Source organism: Triticum aestivum, chromosome 1D (genome assembly GCF_018294505.1).
Source record: "Triticum aestivum cultivar Chinese Spring chromosome 1D, IWGSC CS RefSeq v2.1, whole genome shotgun sequence".
In the NCBI taxonomy this organism is placed as follows: Eukaryota; Viridiplantae; Streptophyta; class Magnoliopsida; order Poales; family Poaceae; genus Triticum; species Triticum aestivum.
This window is the reverse complement of record NC_057796.1, coordinates 89,261,580-89,284,252: the sequence shown is the minus strand read 5'-3', so window position 1 is coordinate 89,284,252 and position 22,673 is coordinate 89,261,580. Positions and strand designations below refer to the sequence as shown.

General features: G+C 44.4%; 1 long non-coding RNA gene and 1 pseudogene across 1 annotated transcript; one reads left to right on the top strand and one right to left on the bottom strand.

Moving 5' to 3' along the window:
* Nucleotides 1-2,094: 2,094 nt before the first annotated feature.
* LOC123180506 (uncharacterized) lies at nt 2,095-5,556 on the bottom strand. Its single transcript, XR_006491084.1, has 3 exons — nt 5,049-5,556; nt 4,742-4,901; nt 2,095-3,212 (listed from the first exon to the last, which is right to left on the bottom strand). It is a non-coding gene; the product is annotated as an uncharacterized lncRNA (long non-coding RNA).
* A 7,118-nt stretch (nt 5,557-12,674) lies between these two features.
* LOC123158004 (uncharacterized isomerase YddE-like) lies at nt 12,675-21,278 on the top strand (annotated as a pseudogene).
* The last annotated feature ends 1,395 nt before the right edge of the window (nt 21,279-22,673 follow it).

Here is a 22,673-nt window from a genome sequence, read left to right as displayed (position 1 = left end):
GTTGTTTCAACGGCGCGTGCCCCCTCTCCCATGCGCGCCTCCGGTCAATCTCAGGGGCATCAAAAGGGGACGTGAAGTGTGGGTTAAGTCTAATTTATCCAGTTGACTAGCAGCATCCCTTCCTCGTCGAAGGAGAAGGATCTTCGCGATGATCGTAGCGCCTCCATCCACACTCCGTCTAATGAGCACGAGGAATGAACTGCTGCTGCAACTTGGCGAATTAGATTAGACCTTCTCCAACGCCACCTCCTCCATGGGCTACACCTCCTGCCTTCACATCATAGATCACTATCCCCATATGAGGCAAACTGGTGGCTGTCTTAGAATAATCAGCCTTCTAATATTCCTTGTTTAGCATCTGGAATCACATAAAAGATCAGAACACTTGGCACAAAATTTACAAAAAATAGGAGAACAACTTCATGCGATCAACATGAAGATACCAATTTTAGTTGACCTGCACTTAAATTTTGTTTATTAGGAGAAGATGTTCATTTATTCAATAGCATTTACTAAAGAAAAAAGGCCAACCTAGTCTTTGATGTGTTCATTAAGTATTTATACACCAACCTGCAGATCAACGATATAATTGGTTCTTCTCATTATTTATTCCCCTAAACTAAATGAGGTGAGGCAACATGAATATCAAACTTGACAGCAAAGTATTCTAATAAGAGCAGTTGGATTTGCAATAATGGGGAATGCCTGAACATTGTACTTGTGCATTCCTTCTATTGCTTCTATCTAGTCTTCAAATACATTTTATTTTATTTTTAATTTTTCCAAAAGGATTTCATATCACATTATTATTACTAAAAAGTGAAGCAAGAATTTCTATCAGATTTACATGGGATTTGAAAAGAGATTGTGGTCAGTACAGATTATAGCTACAACACAACGAGTAGGGCGTTTCGCTGCCCAGACTCATCTGCACCCGGTTAGAAACAAATTCGTAACAAATTTAAAATAAATTCAAAAAAATCCAAAAAATTTGTGCAGTAGAAAATTTGATGCTTTAGGCCCGCTCCAAATTTCAAGTCATTTGGAATTCTGAGCAGCTCTCAGCAAAAAAGACAAATCGGGTCAAAACAGTACATGAACAGTAAACATTTTTACAGACCCTCAATTTGTCTTTTTTGCTGAGAGCTCCACAGATGTCCAAATGATTTGAAAATTGGAGCGGACCTCACGCAACAAATTATGTACTGCACAAAAAAATTGGAATTTTTTGAATTTTTCTACTATTTGTTTTGAATTTTTTCATCAGCGAGGGTGCAGATGAGCTCGGGTGCAGAGATGGATTTTCCCAATACAATAAACTCACAGTTGTGTTTTCGTGAGAAATAAGTTCAGCGACAGGCCCAGCAATGTTCTCGTGTGTTTTCGGCCCGGGCACTTGTGCGGCTTTGGACGCATCATTCTGGCCGGCCGGTGTTCTTGCTATGTGTGGTGCACGTGCCCTTTGATTATGCTCTTCCCCTAGGGCTTCTGATTGCCTCCCTCGACCGGCAGCAACTCGGAAGTGAAGTGAAATATTCGAACATGATCATCTGCAGACAGCCAAGGAAAAAAACTTTCAGAAAATTTGCTTAACTTCGAGGTTACAGTTGCGCTCCGCGGCGATGCCGCAATCGGTCATTGATAAATAGGGCTATGGGAATACCAACGGAGTACAAACATAATCATTTGCAGATAATTGAGGAAAAAACTTCACATAGTTTGCTTAACTTCTGAGCTGCAGTTGATCTCTGCGCTAATTTGCGCAATGGGTCATCTATGAAAGAATAAAACATACCGTCAATTCACCTTCTCAGTCACCCTTTAGGTGTGATTTGTTGAAGGAGTGTGTGCTATACGTGCTGCTCATAGCTTGCTTAACTTCTGGTTGTAGCTGACCTTTGCGTAGTTGTAGACATTATGGGAAAATCCATCACGAACAAGCTCTTAAGTCATCAAAAACAAATCGGCAAAGAAGGCTATAAGCAATGATCATTGTCAAGGTAAGAGAAACGCAGTATAAACATAATCATTTGCAGACAGTTGAGGATATTTTTCAAATAATTCGCTTAACTTATGTGACTAGATCCAAGATAATTGAAGATCCAAGATACACATAAACAATAATAACATGAAGGGTGTGACTAGATATCAGTTGACTGAGACTTAACCAAGTCACCAAATCTCACTCAAGTAACATAACATATGTAAAAAATTGCACAGATCTCCACGTAAGATCTCACGAATATAGAATCGACTAAGACTTAGTTAAGTACTCCCTCTGGAAAGAATTATAAGACGTTGAGGGATTTTCACACACAGCCGACAAAAGTGCAAATAGACAATTATGCCCTTGATTTGAATTTCAAACCAGTCGTCTTCTTCCTCACGTCCCCGCATCAGCCCCGCATCCAGGCGCTCGTCCTCGCCGTCCAGCTTCGGTCCCCAGGCCGCGCCCAGGCGCTCGTCCTCGCCGCCCAGCTTCGGTCCCCAGGCCGCGCGCAGGCCATCCTCTCCGCGCCTAGGCCCTCCCAGCCACGCCCAGGCCCTCCCTTGCCGCGCCAGGGCGCCCTCCCTTGCCACTGCACCCAGGGAGCCCTCCCTTGCTACTCGCCTAGGTGATCCCCGCTGCGCCCACCTTGCTGCTCGCAGGTGCTCCCCGCTGCGTCCACCTTGCTGCTCGCCCTGGTGCTCCTTGCAAGAATTCAGCAACATGATCAACAGCAAGAATTCATCATAGCAGCTGGATCAAGGAGTACAACAACAGCAAGAATAAATTCTCATCATAGCACAACAGCAGTTCAGGAGATCACAGGTGCACAACAGTAGGAAGAGCAGATCAACAGTGTACAATAGCAGGTGTAAATCAACACAGGAGTACAATTTCTCAGTACAACAGCAGGTGCAAATCAGCACAGGAGTACAATTTCTCAGTACAACAGCAGGTGCAGGTCATAAAGTACTCCTTGATCATAGCAAGAGCACCAACAAGAGGAAAAGTGGAGCCCAGCACAACAGTGGAGTACTCATCATGCAGGAGTAGCACAAACAGGAGAATTTCTCATCATAGCAAGAGCACCGATAAGAATTTCTCATCATAGCAGCAGTAGCAAGAGGAAAAGTAGAGCACCAGCACAACAGCAATAGCAACAGTACCTGAACATCACAACAGCAACATCACAGTATGGTGCTTCCAGATCTGAACTGCTCACCACCTGCAGAAGAAGATGTTGATGTGAATATGATCCAAGAAGATGAAGCAGATCTCCAAGAAGAAGCTGCAGCAGGAGGTACTCCATACACATACTCCTTGATCATGTTTCCAATTGATCATGTACTGTTTGTAACTGAAATTAAACTTGCTGAAATACTCCTTAATCATGTACTGTTTGATTAAACAGTGAAATTGCACTAATTACTCCAGGGTATAGTACTCCTAATTTTGTGTATTTGCAGTATAAATGAACTTGTATAGCAGTGCATCTTCTTTTAGTTGTTGGCATATGCATATGCATCCTACTCCCGATGTTGTACAGGAGTACTCCTGATGTTGGCATATGCATATGCATCCTACTCCTAGTGCTTTAAATGAGAGTAACCAAGTCAAGTGTACTCCATTGTCAAGCTCTGTCAAGATCTGCCTCTGTTCATTACACTTGAATTATGACACTTGACACAGGGGCCAACAGCATATACTCGATGATACTGCTCATATGTTAGCAGTTTCTTTGCTTGTTGTTAACAAGATTTTGCTAGACTGATTAGCTTATCCAAGAGCATGATTTGCTGTTCTACAATGATTGGCTAGAATGACTAGCAGGATTAACCCAACCATGATTGGCTTATTCAAGATTTGCTAGAATGATTTTTCACCATAGATTTTCAAGATCATTATTGGATTATCTTGCTGATATGATCATGGTTGAAATGAATTTAGTTGAATTGATTTTTCATAGCTTTCTTATTCTACCACAGTTTCCCTAATTTTCCTATTTTTCTTTTGCTATTGTAGGTGTTCATCAAATACGAAGGCAAAGAAATTCACTAACAGATGAGCAGAGATATGCTGCTTACATGGCAATGCTTACGTTGAATGTACTCCTACAGTGCTGAATTTACTGTAAATTTACTGAAGTTTCTGAATTTACAAGGCGTGGTGAGTGGATCACGCGCTTCGGCATACTATACTGAGCTGGATCACCTTCCAGCACTTGGGGTAGTTTACATGCGGCTGAAATATGGACGCAAGGCACATTTTCTTCAAGGTCTGCTCGCAATCAGATTTTAGGACCGGCATCATAGAACAAACATTTTAGGACAACTATATAAAACACGTTATTTATTTGAAAAATGGCTTGTTATTTATTTGAAACAAAATGGTCTGTTAACTTGCTCCATACAAAATGGTCTGTTATTTATTAGGAGTGCACGTTATTTATAGCGTATTATTCGTTTCAGTAGAGCATTTTGCTCTACAACTTGTAAACTTGCTCAACTGGACTCCTAAATGAAATCCTACTTTGAGCAAGAACTCTAACTACTCTTACAAGGAGTACTTTCAGACTTCCAGTAGAGTACTCTAACTACTCCTAACAGAAATCCTACTCTGAGCAAGCACTCTAACTACTGCTTGTACTCTACTCCCACTCATATTAATCTAGCACCACCAGAAGATATAGCAGCACAAGCACAAGCACTCTAGCAGTACAAGCAAAAGAACATGGGAGTACAAACAGCAACTCACTGTCGGTCGGAGAGGAACCGCGGATCAGAATGGTTAAATGATTGTCCTTTCTTCTGCAGAAATTGAATAGTTAAGTGGTTGTCCTTTCTTCTACACCAATTTTGGGATGGTGAGCATCTTCTCTGGGATTGATCCTGTGAATTGATTGTTCTCCACGTTCCTGTGAACATTCACATAATCAACATTCAGGACAAGGCATGCGAGAAATTCAGTCAGATCTCTGTTTCATCATCATCAAAGAGGAGCAAGTTTGCAATACTCAACAAGCATGCGGCAAGCAATCAGATCTACAGAGAGGAATGCTCACCGACGGCGCCGACGTCCTCCTGCTCCTCCTCCACTCGTCATACTCAGCAGCAGATGGAGCGTCGCCTGCACCATGTCACTGCCGCCTCCGCTCCTCCTCATCTAAAACAGCCGCTCGCTCGTGCTCCTCCCGCCCCTCCCCCTCGTGCTCACGGTGAGACGACCAGCCGCTTCAGACCCAGCCGTCGGCATAGCTCCTCCCACAGGCTCTCGCCTCCCCTTCAGTAAAAAATCAAACTTTGTGGCGACCTTGCTGGTGCAGGCGATGCGGGCAAGAGTGAGAGGCGACGGCACCAGTGAAGGCAGCCCGGACGACGCGGGGGAGAGGGAGGCGAGCAGCGACGACGCGGGTGATAGGCAAGCTAGCGGCGACGACGTGAGTGTCGGAGGCGAGACGAGCTAGGGATTTCGTCGGAGGCGAGAAAAGGGGAACGAGCGAGTCGAGCGAGAGGGAGGGGAATGAGTGAGTGGGAGGAGTGAGTGACGAGGGCAAAATTGGAAACTGAAGATATTTCGTAGCTTTACGAGAAATGAACGTGGAACTCTAAAACGTCTTATAAATCTTTCCAGAGGGAGTACCAGTCGACTAAGATTTTGCAATCCCGTAACAGGAAACAAAGACACACAAGGAGGAAGAAGAAGCGAGGGAAACCCCGACACCCTGACATCGTTCATTCATTCATTGCTCTTTTGTTAGTGGTACTAGACAATTGCCCGTGCATTACAACGGGAGTATAAACATTTTAATAGATTAGCCCGTGACTGCACGTTTATTAGCAATTTTTTGTATGCAACCGTCATGATTTACCTGTCATTTTATGGTTAAGCACTTATTTGTTAAGAATTTAGTGACTTACCAACAAAATATGTTTTTATTTTGACGAGTTTTTTTAGGGAAGGCCATCATGGCTAGCTTTATTAACTCAACAAAATATTTACATCATCAGCTAGTTTACCGAGGAGGAAACTAGGGGGGTCACCATCCCAAATACTAGAAACTTTATTATGAAAACTAAATTGAGCTAGCTCATGAGCAATACTATTAGCCTCTCTAAACCAATGCATAAAATTGACCTTCCCTACATCCGTAGCCAAGTCCAAGATGCATATATTGTTGTTGCAGCATCCCACCAATGATCATGTCCAGAGCAAAAATTGATTACCTCCAAAGAATCTGATTCCACTTCAATAGCGTGAAACCCCATGGTGTTAGCAAAGGCTAGACCATCCCTCATTGCCACATCTTCAGATGTAACAGCATTAGCAGCTATAGGGTAGTATATGCATGACGCAGCAATAAAATTACCCCTGCTGTCGCGTAATATAGCCGCTGCAGCTCCAGCTCCTTCGTCCGCATGATACGCCGCATCTACATTCAACTTCACAAAACGTAGTTCAGGCTTGGTCCATCTCTTCTCCACATCCAGCAACAAAGAAACTTTCCTTGTAGCATTTGCAGCAATCGAAATAATAGATGCAGACCATTCGACGAAAGAATAGATGGGAGAAAAAATGAAAGAGCAGAAGGAAAGAGTGGGATGTATATAAGAAAGGTTGGACGAAAAAAAGGTAAAATAGTAATCTTACCTTCTTTTTTAAGTATAGTAAGTATAGAGATTCATTCATCGCTCATGTTTCAACGCTGCCGGGGGGGGGGGGGGGGGTTCAGAAAAAAAATAGATATGGGCCGGCCCAGTGTGGGGGTAGTATACTTCCGTCTCGCGTGCAGCTTCTCGACGCATAGGGGGGGCATCGCACGACTGGGCCGGCCCAACACATTTCCTATGGTGCGACACAAAAAACGACGAATAAGAACAACGAGTAGGGGGATGAGAGCTCCTAACCGGCGAACCCTATTTGACGCGCGCGTGCGTCGAACTGCTATGCTTCCGCTGAAGCAGGCGAGCGAGTACCGCGAAACGGGCCGGCCCACTGCGAGCGTTAATAGCACTGCGAGGCAAGCCGGTTTTGGGAATCTTCTAGAAGGTTCCCTCAACCGGTTTTTTTATGTTTTTTGCCAGTTTTCCGTTTTTTTCCTGTTTCCTGTTTTCTTTTTTCTTTTTTTCCCTTTTTCCTCTTTTGTTTCTGTTCCTATTTCTTTCTTTTTTCACCTTTATTCTACCTTTTTTCATTTTTAACCTTTGTTTTAAAAATTTATTAGAAAATTTAATTTTTGTTCATGATTTCAGAAATTGTTCACAGTTATCAAATTCTGTTCACTTTTTCGAAATTTGTTCACAATGAAAAAATTGTTCAGCGTATATCACAAAAATTGTTCAATGTGTATTTAAATATTGTTCAACATATATTAAATAAAATGTTCATTGTGTTAAAAATTGTTCAGTGTATATCTAAAAGAGTTCTATATATATATATATATATATATATATATATATATATATATATATATATATATATATATATATATATAAATGTATTCAATGTGTATTTAAATATTGTTCATTGTATATCGAAAGATATTAAAAGTATATTTCAAAATATTAAATGGTTAAAATTTCGATTTATCTTTTATCTACCTTTTTTCAATGGCTTTTTAATCTACCTCTGTATCTAGTTCTTAAATACGCGTGGGGCCGACAAACCACTGATACTAGTTAGCTCAAGTGGTAAGGAACTGTTAGTTCCTATCGTGCGGTGGCAAGCTCGCCCGCTAGCGAGTTGGCGCGTACCCCCGCCCCCCTTCCCAGAACCGGTTTTTTGTTGTTTATTTTTACCGGTTTTTTATTTTGTATTTCCTTTTTCTTTTTACGTTTTCTGATTTTTTTTTTCTTTTTCTCTTTTCTTTAATGTTCTGTTCCTCTTTTTCTGAAATCATCAACATTTTTTTCTTTTCTTTAATGTTTTGTTTCTCTTTTTTTGAGATCGTGAACATTTTTTTGAAATTGCATACATTTTTTTTGAAATCGTTAACATTTTATGAAATTGTGAACATTTTTTTGAAATCATGAACATTTTTGAAATCGTGAACATTTTTTTGAAATCTTGAACATTTTTTGAAATTATAAACATTTTTTGAATAGATGAACATTATTTTTGAAATTGCGAATATTTTCTTGAATCCTTGAGAATTTATCATTTCCTGAAAAAAAATTCAAATTGTGAACAATTTTTGAATTCACGAATAATTGGAAAATTTGTAACTTTTTCTAAAATACTAATTATATTTAAAAACAAAATAAAGCTGAAAACAGAAAAAGGGCTAAAAAAACAAGGGGCTCCCCACCCCGCACATGGGCCGGCCCATGAGGGCGCGCGGGGGAACAGGGAGGGCTGCGGGCGCGTACCGAAGTCGATGCGAGTGGGCGGCCCAGCAAAATTCAATCGTTAGCACGAAAAAAGGAAAAAAAGAAACACGCCCAAAATAGGTTCTCAACGAGAATCGAACTCGCACCTTAAGAACAACAAACGTGTATGCCTAACCACCTGACCTACTTTGTTGTACTGATCTTTAGCAGGGAGAACTTTATAAGCCATATGTAGTCGCGTAATTTATTTCACATGTAAACGTTTACTCTAGCGCTTTGATTTTTATTTTATTTTCAAAACATTTTGGAAAAATCTCATGAATTACAGAAAAGTTCATTTGTTTTGAAAAAAATAATCAATTTTGAAAAACTGTCCACGATTTTGAGAAATATGTCTATCTATTTTGAAAAATAATCCCTCCGTCCCATAATATAAGAACGTTTTTGACACTAGAAACGTTCTTATATTATGGGACAGAGGGAGTAGTTCACAAATCTTGAGAAAAAAGTTCACAGATTTTACAAAAGTTCATGAAAATTCAAAAAAGGTTCATAGATTTTGAAAAAAGTTCACCGATTTGAAAAATAGATCACGAATTTAAAAAAAAATCATCGAATTTGGAAAAGTTTACCAAAAAAGTGAAAAAGGTTCATCCCAACTGGAAATAAATTCATCGAAATTGAAAAAAAACTTCATCAAATCTGAAAAAAGTTCATCGACATTGAAAAAGTTCATTGAAATTCAAAAAAAGTTCATCAAATTTGAATAAAAGTTCATCTGCAAAAAAAGTTCATGGATTTTGAAAAACATTCATCGATTTGAAGAAAACGTTCATTTATTTGTGAACCAATTCATCGGACCAAGAGGAAGAAAAAGAGAAAACGACAAATTTAATAAGGAAAAAGGACGAAGAACGAATAATAGAAGAAAAAAGTAAAATCTAACCAGATCCCGCCCGGAGGGAGGTAGCCGGTTCGAATCGCTCTTTTTGCGGATTAAGACACTACAGAAACCACGTGGATGGACCGGCCCAGGACGCCGTGGGGGTGTGCGCCCGTTTTGTGCCCATTCCTGTAACGGCGCAATGGACGCCGTTTAGGGAATGCCTAGCAGGATTCCATCCCACGACCTCAGGCACCACAAACAACTGACCGCGGGCCGTTAACCACCAGACCACACAGCGACAACTGAACATCAAGGTGCAAAACATTATAAGAACATACATTAGCATCGAGATTTGTCGAACATTTTAAAAACATTCTTTCAAAATGAACATGCAGCAGCTAAAAATCTCAAAAATCTTCCATATACCATTTTTCTTGAGAAGTGGAGATTTTTTGTAATTCTGATTTTGAAAAGAAACACGGTTTTTTTTCAAATTACGAATAAATTTTCAAAAATTAACAACAAATTATGAAAAATGCGACCATTTTCTAAAATTTATGAACATATTCTGAGATCACGGACAATTTTTAATTTTTTGAACAAAAATGGAAAACACAAACATTTTTTCTATTAAGATAAAAAAAATATCATGAACAAAATTTGTATTGTACACTTTTTTAGCAATGTGAACAAGACTGAAAGAACGGGAATTTGTTGAAATTGCGAACAAAATGTTGAAACAACAAACATTTTTTGAAACATGAATATTTTTCTGAAATGGTGAACAAAATTTGAAAATGAGAACATTTTTTGAAACATGAACATTTTCCTGAAATTGTGAAAAAATTTGTAGATAAAAACATTTTTGAAATTCCTGAACTTTTTTTAAACACAAACATTTTTTGGAATTATGAAATTTTTTTAAAAATGAGAACATTTTTTAAAATTGCATACAAATTTTGAAAACAAGAATTGTTTCTGAAATTTCTGAAGATTTTTTCAAACACGAGCATTTTTTGAAATTGTGAACAAAATTTTGGAAGAAGAACATTTTTTAAAATTTTGAAAAAAGTATGTGAACATTTGTTGAGAAAATAAAAAGAGAAACAAAAAAGGAAAAACCAAAAAGATAAGATAAATGAAAAACGAAAAAAGAAAAAGGAATGAAAGTAAAAAAAGAAATAGAAAAAACCCGGTTCAGGTACCTTCTAGAAGGTTCCCAAAACCGGAAAAATTTGTTGAAACCTTCCAGAAGGTTCCCACAATCAATATTGGTGGAACGGAAGCATCGCTTCTAAACAGGCCAGCTCTTCTTTGTCGATCATTTTGATCGTACGTGCGGTACCCCGACAATTTGACACAAAACGCGTCAAATAGGGTTTTCCCACCTATACCTCGCGCGACACGAGTTCGACGCTAGCCTCGCGTGAAATGAGCACCATACTGGGCCGGCCCAGGCGTGTAGGAGGCAACTTCCTTGTTTTTTTCGACAATAGTGAATGGTTATAACTTATATGTAAGTTGCTTGAATTTGCAATTAGGGTGAATCAATTTCATGGGAGAAAAGGGAGGCGGAGGGGAGCTTCAAGTCAAGCCGGGGGCACCGGTATGAGTGGCAGTGAGGCATGGGGCTGCATGTGAGGTCGAGCTTGGACGAGCCGGAGCCGGTGATGACGCAACTAGTGAGGTTGAGTCCAATGGTTGGCTGGTGCGGGTGGGGGACCTTGAGACGGCATGACGAGTGGCAGTGAAGCGTGTCGTTGCAGCCAGAGGAGAGGTAGTGAAACCCGGAGGCGGGCAATGGAGGAGGGACAGTTCGAAGAGAAAGAAAGCTAGAAGAAGAAGGACGACTGTTGGATCTTAATCCAAACCAATATAGAAAGTAGACTGATGCAAAATAAATTTCAGGCGACTTAGTCAATTAACTAATTTATTAAGTAGGGATGCATGACCATGCATCAAAACATATGAGTATGTATTCCTCCATTTTTATTTACTCAATTATCTTAAGTCAAATTTTGCAAATTTTGACCAAGTCCATCAAAAATATATTAACATCTATACGCTTTATCGATACTATTGGGTTCATTGTTCAATATATTTTCACAACATATATATTTGTTACTATAACTATTTATATTGTTCTTCATAAATTTGGTCAACTTTATAAACTTTGACTTAAAATAAACTTAATATGCAGAGTAAATCTGGATGCGGTGATCTGGCTCCCAGGTGTAGATGCTCCAGCCGGTGAACGGTAAAAAAAAAAAAATAACAAACAAATTCAGAAAAATTCCAAAAATTTAAGGAATGCAAGATGCTCTAACGTGTGATGCTCGTGCCAAATTTGGTGGTGTTTGGACATTTGAGTAGCTCTAAAAAAAAAGTTCAGGCTTGTGAGAAAGTTTAAAAACTGCAGTGTTCGGAGCTCATTTTGTCTTTCTGCCACGAGCTTCTCTAATCTCATTTACCCACGGCATTTTGCACCCTGACACACTCAAGCATCTTGCATGCAAAAAAAATCCGAATTTTTATTTTTGTATGGAAATTTTACTGTTCATCAGGTGCAGATGAGCCAGGGCTTGAGTTGAATATTTGAGTAATTCTCTACTACTTAAAATTCAACATATGTAAGGTTCTTCTTCCTACCAGGTAAAACTCTTTATCAACCGTTTTCCCCCTCCCACCATGTCCCTTTACCGATTTGTTCCGTCCAACCATGTTTTGTTAACCACACCATATTTGACCGTGCCTTCCCTTACGCCCCACAATCACATTAATTAACTTATCTTTTGCACCACCGTATCAATTTCACCTTAATTAACTTAATTTTGCATTTACTTACCTTACGTATCAATTCCATAATTTAAGTAGTACCATGCATGACATCGTTCCAGATTATTTCTTTGTTGTACACGTTTGATTTGTATCGGCTCACATGCGTTATGGGATTAGGAGATCATGCCCGAATCTATTAGAATACCTGGGTTTTGAAAAATTTGGATTTTCTGAAAACACGATTCATATATCTCCTTCTTCTCTTTTTGACTTAGTCGAAGAAGCCAAGCTGCAGACGCCGACAATGCACGACAATCCTGACAGGCTCGCCAGTTTATTTTTAATCTATTATTGTCGTGTTGAAAATTATTTGGCACCATAGCAATCGCACGGGTAATTATACATAGTAAATAAAAACAAAGGGAGTGGCAAGGTGCCTGGACGACAAACATGTCAGTCAGGAATAGTGAATCCACATGTTCTATGAGGCAATAGCATTATCTGTAGTAACTGACCTTAAGTGCGTAGGCAGATGAGGACCCTGCCTGCCGGTGGCTAGTACTACAGTATCTTTTGAAAACGTGGTGGATCGTCGTCCAGCATCACCCAGTACACCCTGTACAGATTTGGAGCTAGGCAAGTACTCCCCCCGTTTTAAAATAAATGATCCAACTTTGTACTAAGCTGCTTCTTGGAAATGGCCAACCGAGCCGTCAGTACGCCAAGGTCAGTGCGCTGCGCCCTTACCTGCTCATCAACTGCCTGCTATAGCTCCTGGATCGATCCGGCATTTTTCTCTTCTCGTAGTATCAGCAATTTGCTCCATCGCATTTCAACGTCCATAGTTTTTGTGTGGTTGCTGGCATGTACGCAGGTGGATGCCTTCACTGGCGAGCCGTTCAAGGGCAACCCGGCGGCGGCGTGCCTCCTGGACGATGACGACCGGTGGCTTCAGTCCGTCGCTGCGGAGTTCAACGTATCCCAGACGGCCTTCCTCTTCCGCCGCGATGGAGGCTCCAGCTCGTCGTCCCCGCACCGAGGTCCCGCTGTGCGGGCACGGAACACTGGCGTCCGCCCACTTCCTCTTCACCGCCGTCCTCGCGAAGCAGCAAGACGTGATCGAGTTCGTGACCGAGTCCGGGATCCTGACCGCCTGGAAGGTTCCCGGAGCAAGTTCGCGGCCGCGGGTGACGGAGGAGGAGCAGGCGAAGCCGTTCATCGAGCTGGATTTCCCCACGAGCGATGTTCTCGTGGACTGCAGCTCCACCCACGAGCTGCCGTCCATATTCCTGAAGGCCGCGCCCATAGTCGGTGTTCACCGAGGAGCAACCACCGACGACTTCATCGTAGGTATACAACTGCCTCACCATTGCTCTGTCACAAGCATTCGGATACCGATCTATGAACAATGCTACACGCACGGCCACGTAATTACCGATTTAACGGGGAAGTTTAGCTGGGATAATTTGATTGAAAGAAAGTTAGGGTCCATAACGAGATCCGTTTAGAACTTTCGCGGATCTATCAGTCATCGGCAAAAATGCTACCCATCCGAAGGGTTACAAAGCTTTACAGACCCCTTCCAATTTACTAAAGAAAAAGTCTAAAATAAACCTTAAATTTGTAGGCGAGAGCTATATTAAACCCTAAACTTTCAATCTCGGAAATTAGCACACCAAACTCTATAATCCCAATCTATTTTCAACCTTCGGACGTTTTCCAAACAGGGATTGTGCACCTGGCAGGTCGAATCCCGGGCATGCTTACTACGGTCGCGATTGGGCCGGCCCAACAGATGCGAAGCGATTTTTTCTTTTTCGAAATATAACACCCGAATTAAAAATACCAAAAAAAGTGAAAATCGAACTTGCGACCTGGTGCTGCTCACCTCGTCCTGCTAGCCACAAGAAGCATTGGCTGACACTGTTATAACAAGAGTCCGGGACAATTTAACCGCTGCGTTGAGATTTGAAAATATTTTGTTAAGGGCAAACAACAATTGAAGACGTGCAGGCCTGACAATGTTTGAAATCTCCGATTTTTTTTCAAAAGTGCGACCACTTTTGAAAATTCTGAATACTTTTTTAACAAATGAACAGACGAACAATATTTTTGCGAACACAATCAATTTTGAAAAAGCGAACACTGTTGAAACATAACAGTTTTTGAAAAAAAATTGGGAACATATATTTTAACCTGAACAAATTTTCAAAAATCTTTACAATGTAAAAGAATGTTGTATAGTTTTACAAAATGTAAAAGTGTATATGGAAAAAAGTTACCGTGTCAAATTTTTCAAAAAATGTTTTAGGAATTTCGTAAATTATTTGCAATTAAAAAATATTAGGTATTTCAATTGTTCACATTTTTCTCAAGAAATGTTTCAAAAGTTTTTAAAAAAATATTTCATCTAGGAACACTCCTGTCTGCTCTTATATGTGAGTGTGTCGCCCGATATATAATCAATATTTTGTAGGCAAACAATTATAGTCAGCATCCTTCATAGCTATTGGCAAGGTGCGACCGTGAGGCCTCTTAAGCACACTGTTTGATGCTAATATTTTTTCTCGCTCCTGAATGAAGACAAGTGGGTTCGTGTAATTTTAAAAAAGTATTTATTGGCATAACGGAAATGTAAAATAATTTATTATTATTATTACGAAAAATGTACAATAAAGAAAACGAAAAAAAAGAAAAAAATAAAGCAGACTGTATGTGCGCTGCGCTAATGGGCCGGCCCATTTCGTCCTAATGTCCAGCTAGCCAGTCAACAATCCTTGCCACGTCAGCGAATACCACCTAAAAGCCCTCAAGGTTTAAAATAGACCGGGATCGAAGAGTTCGGTGTGCTGATTTCCGGGATTAAAAGTTCAAGGTTCGATTTAGCTTTCGCCTATAAGTTTAAGGTTTATTTTAGACTTTCGCCTTTACTAAACGTTCACCCATGAATTTTTATGCGATGGGCCCGCTTCGTAACAACCCTGTAAACCATCGTACTGTAGCATCGTTGGTCATTCGGTCTAGGATCGCAGCTTGAATCGTCCATTTCAAGTTAGGGTCCGTACCGAGATTCATTTGTCTCAAGCTTAGAGCATGGTTAATAATATAGTCAAGTGATGCCTATAATATGCCATGTCATTTCTAGTCAATATAATAGCCAACACGTATAATAGTTGGCTATAGAAAGCGTTTCGGTGCCCAGACTCATCTGCATCTGGTTAGAAAAAAATCATAAAAAATTCAAAACAAATTAAAAAAAATATTTTTTTGTATGGTAGACAATTTGATGCGTGAGACCCGCTTCAAATTTTATGTCACTTGGACATCTAAGCAACTCTCAACAAAAAAGACAAATCAGGTCAAAACAGTACATGAATAGTAAATATTTTTACAGACCTTCAATTTGTCTTTTTTGCTGAGAGCTGCTCAGATATCCAATTGACTTAAAATTTGGAGCGGGTCTCACGCATCAAATTGTCTACCACACAAAAAGAATTGGAATTTTTTGAATTTTTCTAGTATTTGTTTTGATTTTTTTCGTCAGCACGGGTGCAGAAATGGATTTTCGGCTATAGAAAGTACTACTTTGTTAACATATGGTCTACCTTCCATTTTCACAAAACTTCATGGAGCTCGAGCTATAACCGGCTATAAGTCTACAGTCTACTTCTCTTCTCTCTCTTCTAACTCAATAATAATATAATATTTAAATTCTTACAACATGTGTACGTCCCCTTATTATACTTGCTCTTACAGCAAGCAAAATAGAGCCACACTTTTCGAGGTATCTTAGTAGCTTTCCTCTAAAAAAAGATATCTTCATAGCTCTGCCCTTGGTAGGGCTGCGCAAGGTGTTGGTCGTCGTTGTACATTTCTAGTCTGCGGGTGTCATTAAAGGATTATTTTTAAATGTTATTACCTTTATAACAAAATATTAGACATTTTGTAGCTCAAACTAAACTGCAAAAAAGTATTATATTTAGTTACAGAGATAGTATTTTTTTACGGGTGTATAGAGGTAGTATTTCTTTAGATAAATATCGGAACTATATTCGCCAAATCGTTAAATTCAGAACTATGGCAAAATCGTGGCAACCTGCAACGAAAACTGAGGGGAAGGCGTGGATAGATACACCGGGTAGCAGCTGCTGGAGTAAGCAGTATCTAAGCAGGCTGGTAACCGCTCCCTCTTCTGTGGACGTCCCTTGAAAGTCCTCGCATGATTTGATCATGTTGCCTCTCGGTTCGCTCGCTCGTCCCCCGCGGGCGCCGGGCAAACCCTAGCCCGCCTTCCTTCCTCCAGGCCCCTTCCCATCCCTTTCCCCTTCCACCGCCGCCGGCGTGGTCCGCCGGGCCTTGCCCGCGCGGCACTAGCGGCGACGGGGCGGCCTTTTCCCGTGCGCGAGAACGGCGGTTCCCGCGGGCCTGGGTGATCTTCGGTGCGGTGGCGCGGTCATTGACTGCAGGGCGGCGTGCTAGTGCGGGTGTGGCCGGCGGCACCCGCACGGCCAGATTTGGACCCCCTTTAGGCCCCATCTGGGTTAGGCGGGCAGCTTGTTCCTTCCTCGGCGGCGCGGCTCCTTGGAGGTCAAGGTGGTGCGGCGATGGTATTCGGGTGGTGTCGGCGTTGTCAGTGGGCATGTTGTAGCACGGAGGCGGGGGCTTCGCGGACCCGTCTGGGCCTGGCCGGGCCAGGAGGGCCCTGGGTGTGTCCCCCCGGTCGCGTCCTCGGTTACCGCGAGGGCGACGGAGGTTGTTCCCTCCCGCTCGAGTGCGTTGTTGTTGCCCTTGGTTTCATCGTCCCCTCTTTCCTCTAGGCCTTGTGTCAGTGACCATAGTGAGGTGTTGCGAATGGCGTTGTTGCCGTGGTCGCGCATGCTGGTGGGCGACAAGTTGCGAATGGCGTTATTATCAGGGGCGGTGGTGGTTTTTTGGGGTCGGGAGAAACCCCAATCGGATTGTCCGGCTTCGACGCGGTGACGTTTGCAGGTGCCGCCGCTCCTTCTTGAAGGGCCTCGGGTGTACCCCTTCCCCACTACCCTTTACGTACCGGGGGAAACCCTATGGCTCGTCCGGGAAGCAACGGCGGGGCCGTCGATTTTCTTGTTGAAGGTGTTGCTCAGTACGCGGTGCTTTGGAGTGCTAGGAGCGTGGTGGGACTTCTCCGATGGGCGTAACGGCTTCAGTCTTCTTCGTTTTCGTCGATCTGCCGGTGTTGGCATTTGTTTCTCTTTTCTTTCTCTGTTTATTCTTTGGGATTGATTATGCTGCAGACCCGGCGAGCTTGGTGTATCATGTGCTTGGTCGTTGTTTTATAATATATAAAACGGGGGAATCCTTTATCGTCTAAGCAGGCTAGTTGAGAGTGGCGATTAGGATTTAGGAGCTACAGTATTAGGGTTGTTCCGCGACATGGGCTAGTTGGATTGCTTCTCTGCCTCTAAGGGCGTGTTTGGTTGCCGTTGTGAACAGTTCCTGCATCGCATGCACTTCTCAACCCAGCCTGGTTGAGCAAAAACATGCCCTAATACGCCATCTACTAGTTGTTTGGTTGCCTGCATATGGACTGCCTGCATTAGGAGATCAACTTTGGCACGTTGTTCGGTTGCCTGCATTGTCTCGGCGCATGCAACTACACGCTGTTTGGTTGCCCGCATGGGGTATGATTAAGAGCTAGCACTTGCATTTAGCACACAGGATTAAGAGATAGCAGAGGAAGTGGGAGAAGAAATGCAGTGTGCGCCGGACCATGGAGACTGCGGTGGATAGTGGCCATGGCGCCATGTCTGACATGACGAGCATGGAGTCGTGGACGAGCGACCCCGTCGGCGGCACGGCGAGCGACACCGTCGACGAACTAGTTGCGATGCTCGCGCAAAGACAGTGGGCAAAGGAGGAGAATGCAGTGCTCGCGCCATGGTATCGTTCGTGCAGTAGCACGAGAGAGGAGGCCGAGATGATCGACGCCAGAAACGACTCCAGTGTAGTGGGACGAGAGAGAGGAGGCCGAGAGGAGGCCAAGATGATCGACCCCGTCGGTGGGAGAGAACAAAGGAGAAGAACTCCGTCAGTGTGCGCGCCATGGTGGCTTAACAGAAAACTTCTCGTCTACGGTCGTTGAAACAGGAAACTTGCAACACGAATGTTGTGTAGAACGGCGAGATTAGGCTGCTGGTCAAAGGAAATTTCAAACAGTCGATCGTGTGCGACGAATCTGACAAAATTCGTCCAAAACAGCTTCAAACGGGAACAAGAGATTGAGCATGTACGGTCGACGAAACTACAAACCGATCGCCTGAATGGAACCGTAGCATCGATGTGCATCTTTTTCGTGTAGAGCTTACCTCGAATCGAAGCACCGTTGTGTAGATTAGAGGGACATGGAAGAGAGGAGATTAGAGAGAAGCTTACTTGAGGTTGAAGAAGACACCACGTAAACAGCTCGCATCCCTCCCGTGCCTCCTGGTGCAGGGGCCCGCTGGCTGCGCTTCCGCTCGGCCTGGCTCTAGAGAAACTGCCGATTCCTGGGTTTCCAGCCAAGCCCAGAGGTGCTTTAAGAAACGTGCAATGCAGGCCCAATAGTGTATGCAGGCTACCAAACAGGTCGGATCCTTTCCGCGTGGGCCTGGTTGGACCTTATACAGGCAACCAAACACGCCCTAACAGTTCAAGCAACGTTTCGAGTAAAGTGTTTTCTACATCTATTTGCTGAGTATAACAACGGATTTGCGAACTCAACTCCTATGGGGTAGCAGATCAGGCAACTATGCTATACATCTACATGACCAAAAGAATCTGCGGGTCGTGGCCTTTTTCAGGTAGAACTTTCATCAGAAGAAGAGGTTGCTGATGTCCTTCCTAACGTGGAACAACTTAAAAGGTGTGCTGGCAGAGGTGTTCTTGTTACAGGACAGGCGCTGCCTGGATTTTTTTTTTTAAACGAGGCAAAAGATTTGCTATTTTCATTGATTAAGAAGAAGAGAGTTGTCCGGTTAATTAACGGAAAACCGGGCGAAAACCGTTACAACTCGCCCATCGAACAGGGCAATCCGACCGACCTGGCACTTACAAGACCCCACACAACGCCGAGGAGAGGACACCGTCACCCTACCAACAATGTCATCGTCATCGCCTCTCCGCGAGCAGGCGACTCCGATTTCCTCGCTGACGACCATCAAGACCCCTCCGAACGAACGGCACTCGAGGACCTCGTCAGCCGAAGCCAAACAATCGGCCGCAGACGTCGAGGACCGGCAGCTCCGATTTTGTTGATGAGCTTCACAGAAGAAAGTTGCAAGCCTCGCATCGACCTATCCAACGCGACCTGCGGAGAGCACCGTCCGCCGAAACCACCCTCATGGAGTCATCGTTGCCGCATGGGCCCTGCCGCACGCAGCTTCGACTTCTCTGTCACAGTGAGAAACAAGCATAGACACACCCAAAGGCGAACTGAACCGCCGACATCAAAAGGACAAGCCGCGACCCAGCTCCACACTTCACCATCGTTGTCGCCACACGAGTCGCAACGCCAACCACTCGAATCACCGGTTGGGCACCTGCCAATCGAGACACCGTGCACGGCCAGCCCAAAGGAAGCACGGGAAAGGATCACCGGTCTTCAAAGCAACGCCCCAAAGGAGGAAACGCCGTACGGACGGCGTCGTTGCCCGACCCAGAAGGGTCTAGGCTTTCACCCGAAGAACCAGATCCGAGGTTGTAGCAGGCCGAAGAACTCCACGGCGGTGCCTTCAACAAGGGAAACGGCGCCCGTAGTCGCCGCCACCGCCGGCCGGCCAAATCCGGGCAAGCTTGCGCTTGGAGCAGAGACACGACCAACACCCTCACGCAGCCGGCACAAGCCGGCCCACACCGCCGCTGACACGCACACCCCTGCATAGCAACCGCGTTGTCACCTCACAGGGCCCACCACTGAGCACGCACACCCGCCTCACTGCCGCAGGCAAGGCCACCGGAATGACCGACCCTCCGAAAGACGCAGACGAGCCGGATCCGACGAAGAACCGCCGGATCTGGCGCCCCCTTGCCGCAGCACAGCAGCAACCACCAAGGGCCGGCCAGAGCAGCCGACCTGCGCGGAAACGAATGACTGAAAGCAGGAAAGGGGGGGCACCACCCCGCCCCTACTCGCCGGGCAGGAGCCGCCGGACCGAATCCCTGGAGCCTGACGACGACACCACCGTGGCCGCCACCCACCGGAGACGCAGCCTCGGAGGATCTTCGCGCCGTAGCCGTCGCGCAGCACCGCAAGGAGGCGTGCCTCCCCCGCCACGAGATCCCGACGCAAAAGAGAGGCCCCGCCGCCGCCGTCCGCCGCCCGGGCTTAGCCCGGCGGCCTCCTCCGGCGACGGCGAGGGGAGGTGGGGAGGAGGAGGGGGCTGCCGGTGGCGCCCGATCTGGATCCGCCTGTGTCGCCTCCAGGCGACGTGGGGGACGGATGTGTGTTGCTTGGTCACTGGCGCCGCCTGGATCTGGTTATGACTTCTTCTCACGTTTCTTCGCCCCGAAAAAAGGGGTAGACGAGGTGCTTGTAAACTTTCTCTAAGTTGAATACATATATACCATAGTATATGAAGCTTGTTTTATTTTTTTGAGGGAACACATGAACCTTGTTTAACTTATGGTCTTCTTTCTTGAGTTAGAAATAGCAACACACCTACATTTAATTTTGGAAAGAAAATTAAATTACGGTCATATTGTCCATGGAGAATATATCATCTTCTTTCATATCTCATAACCCATCGGCATTGTGCTACATAACAGGACCCTGTTTGTGGCAGTGCACATTGTGCTCTAGCACCATACTGGGCCCGAAAACTGGGCAAACGAAGACTGACGGCGTTTCAAGTATGTCTTGACTACCTCTATGACCAACTGGATCATTCTTTTGATATGAATGTGTTTGAAAAAATTGCTAAAATATGTGCTTAATCATCTTAAATCATTCATTTACCATGTATCATCAGGCATCTAAAAGGACCGGAACACTTTATCTGGAGTTGGATACAGCAAATCGGAAGGTAAAAATTCAAGGACAAGCCGTTACTGTGATGGTTGGAACACTCCTAGCTTAGCTAGCTAGCATATACTTTCATCTATGTATGCTTTGAACTACGGTGTCAAACCAATGCATGGTTACATTTGTTGTTTTAACACTAACGGTCTTACTCCTGTAGGAGTACATATTCCGTGGTGAATTTATTGACTGGTTTGGTATCGTAGCTGTGTTGATGATTTTCTCTATGAACTTGGTCAAATTTATAAAACATAACTTAGGGCAAAACTTATAAGCCTTTTATTTCATATTTTAGAACGGATGAAGTAAAGTAGACACTATTCTTCTTGGTTAACATAGTCAAACAAATGTGGCAAAACTTTTGCCTTCCTTTGAAAATTTTGTTATCCTGAATGATGCTCATGGATCTCATTTAATCAGGCGCACACACACATTTGCAGTGCTTATCAACTAGTACAAATTATTCCAATTATAACTTGCTAGCGATCTTAAGAAAAAACTCAAACCTAGCTAATTATTACTTGGAAGGTACGAGTAATATCCAAACCGGCGGCGGATAAAAGTTTCGGACCTGCTCTCCGAGATCCCAGATTTCCTTCATCGTGCCGTCCTTCAGGCTGTACACCCCGACAGCCTGAAGATCCGACTCACTGTGACCGCCATCGCCATCGTACGTCGATCTGTTGCCGAGCTCGTCGTCAGTGTAGTAGACGTAGCTGGCCTTGATCTGTGTTGGCATAAGCCATGCCATGTGCGGTGGCGACCGGCGTCGGGTGCGCCAGATACGTGTTCGATTATGCGTGGGAGAGGCAGCCCGAGTCGTGTGTGCTGTGACAGTTCGTGCATGCATGTAGCTGGATTAGTGGTCGCAGGTGGTGACTGAGCCACATGGGTCATACGTGCATCTAGTCTAGGTAGTTAGTATGTGGATGCATGCATGGGCTGTTAGCGTGTTAGCCGGCCAGTGGTGGTTGGATTACTACGTGTGTGCGTGAGTTAGTGGCCGGTGTGATGGCCTGGTCGTGTGTGTGCGTCGGGTATAAAAGCGCCTGTGTACTATTTGTGGAATGTGCCGGTGAAGCTCCCAGCCGTGATGTAGTATGTGTGCTGAATATAAAAGAGGTGTTTGGGCGCCGGGGCGTTCGTCGCCGGGAAAAAAGTGTGCTCCTTCTTCCACCTCCGTCCGACATGAGAGAGCGCGCGGCAACAACAATCTGCGGGCGCTCCGTGGTTGGCAAGCACAGCGAGTTGTTCACCCCGACGAACAGCGCGACGTTGCCGATGTCCGTCCCCTCCTTCCACTGCCCTTCGTCCGTCCCCTCCTTCCACTGCCCTTCGTCGCTGAGGACATGCACCTTGAAGGAGCACGGCCGCCTGCCCTGGCGTACTGCTCCTTGATCACCTCGAGGTACTTGAGCATCACCATCAGCCGCCCTCCGGGCGCCGCCGCGAGGTACTTGTGGCACGACGACGAGCTGCCATCTTCGTTTTCCCCAAGGGCCAGCCTTGGCGCGACGGCCCTGCTAGTGTACGCGCCGGACACCGCGTTGCGCTCCCACGCCTCCACGAGGCCTGAGTAGGAGACGGAGTAGAACCGGCCGTCGTGGTGGATGGCGTCATCGACGCCTTCGCGCGAGGGTGCCAGCCTCCACGCGGGGTGCT